At 40.5% G+C, this 2,262-nt stretch overlaps 1 pseudogene; it reads left to right on the top strand.

Annotated features, from left to right (window-relative positions):
- Positions 1–855: 855 nt before the first annotated feature.
- LOC119506811 lies at positions 856–1,254 on the top strand (annotated as a pseudogene).
- The last annotated feature ends 1,008 nt before the right edge of the window (positions 1,255–2,262 follow it).

Below are 2,262 nucleotides of genomic sequence, written 5' to 3'. Positions count from 1 at the left end.
AGAGTCAGCCAACTTGGATGTTCAGCCCCGTTGAGATGACTGAAGCCCCAGCTGATACCTGACTGCAACTGCATTAGGGACCCCAAGTGAGAACTTCCCAGGTGAGTTCAGTCAACCCAAGGGACTTTGACTGGCTCGTTATATAGCAGCAATAACTGAAGCACTTGTCATTCTGGATGAAATAGTGGTCAGAGAAAATCAAAGCAATAAACACATATTGAGCATCTTCAATATGTAAGTCCCTGGAAGATACAAAGAATAAGTATATAATCGAGATGAGAAGGGAAATTTACATTAAGAGTAACAGATAGTTTAAGGTAGCACATAACTTATAAATATAGATGTGCAGTGGGCAAAAAGATCACTGAAGGCTGGGAAGTCTTCATGGAGAAGGAAAGATTTGAAGGGGGAATTCAAAAATAGAGTATATTCAGACAGAGAAGAAGCATGAGGCATGAGTACAGTATGGCCTAATGGATTATTATTGAGCCCAATGCTCAAAGATTGAATTGATTAACTTGTCTGAAACATAGAATTTATGTACTCATGTAACGGGTGAAGAAGTTGGAGATGGACCTTGAATAACAGGCTAAACTGCTTGTCAAGAGACAGGTTAGGGCAAGAGTTTTAGACTGAAGAGTCATCTGTGTTTAGGTTAGAGGTGAAGCCATGGAAGTGAAAGCCTCTAAGGAAAAGAGCCTCCAAATGACTTCAAGTTTGTGAGGAGGATATAATCTTTTAAACTGATTATTTTGGTAAAATCCAATTTCCTCAGAAGAAGCCCCACATTTATGAGGAGGAGGAAGGAGTGTCATTCAAGGACCTAAGACTTTTGGGACCAATAGAAGGAAAACGATGCTCTTTCAGCCATCTTTGAGCCTGCGAAGGCCTGCTGGGAACAGGACTTCTGAAATGGCAAATGTGTCTGGAAGGATGTGGGTCAAGGCCACTTTTGCTGGCTATAAGCAGGGTCTCTGGAACCAGAGTGAGCACACAGCTCTTCTTAAAATTGAAGGCGTTTATGCCCAAGATGAAACTGAATTCTATTTTGGCAAGAGATGTGCTTAGGTGTACAAAGCAAAAAACAACACAGTGACTCCCAGCAGCAAACCTAACAAAACCAGAGTAATCTGGGGAAAGGTAACTTCTGCTCATGGGAACAGTGGCATGGTTCATGCCAAATTCCGAGGCAGCATTCCTGTTGAGGCCACTGAACACCAAATCCGTGTGATGCTGTACCCCTCAAGGATTTAAACTTTTTGAATAGCAAATAAATAAAATTGTGGATTTGTAAAGAAAAAAAGAAGAAGGAGAACAATGATAATTTGGAGTGATTCCAGCCTCACAAAGAAATCTGGAGTTAAAAGTGATGTAATTAGAGCTGAGGCCACCAGTACCAGATAGTGAAGGCAGCTAGTCTAGTTCCTTCACTTACTCTGGAAGTCAGTTTCAGAAAGGAGACACAGTTCTCCTTAGCCAAATACCACAGGCCTATGATAAAGAAGAGGAAGTTGAGATGTGATGCAGACCCAACAAAACCTCAGTCAACCTGACAGGGAGCTGTGGAGCAAATATTGTCCATTACAGTTGTCTTGTATCAGGTTGACATAATTGGGCCTTTCTAAACACACCTCACCTTTCACTTCTCCCAGGAAGGGCATGACCTGAGGCAAAGTGATCCTCTGCATTTGAGACAGACATTAAAGTTGCTGACAGCTGGAGGCTGCCTGCTGACCACGTTCCCCTCAGCTGGGCAACATGTCCTCCCTTAAAGGGATGTGCGGTGCATCTCCATGTCTACAAGGGGCTAAGCTTACATTCATATTAATGAGAAGAATATACTTTCCCTTTATGAGCCCAGACTAATGCTCACTCTGATAAATTTGCTGGATTATTTTCTTACAAATACATACACACAAACACACACACATACACACACACACATATATATTTATCAATTGCATCTGCATCCCCTGACCCATGGAAACCTGTAGTCTACTACCTGTCTCTATGAATTGCTTATTCTAGGTATTTCACATAAGCAAGATCATACAATATTTGTTTTTTTTTTGTGCCTGGCTTATTTCACTCAACATGATATCTTCAATGTTCATCCATGTTATAGCACATGTCAGAAATTCATTCCTTTTTACAGCTGAATAATAATAATATTGAAATTTTTAACCAGTTAACTTTAGCCATTTGATTTGATGTGAAAAAAATATATGCTCTCCTCACAAATTTTCTCCCAAACTGATATAT

Source organism: Choloepus didactylus, chromosome 12, assembly GCF_015220235.1.
Source record: "Choloepus didactylus isolate mChoDid1 chromosome 12, mChoDid1.pri, whole genome shotgun sequence".
NCBI lineage: Eukaryota > Metazoa > Chordata > Mammalia > Pilosa > Megalonychidae > Choloepus > Choloepus didactylus.
This window is presented reverse-complemented; position numbering and strand designations above follow the sequence as displayed.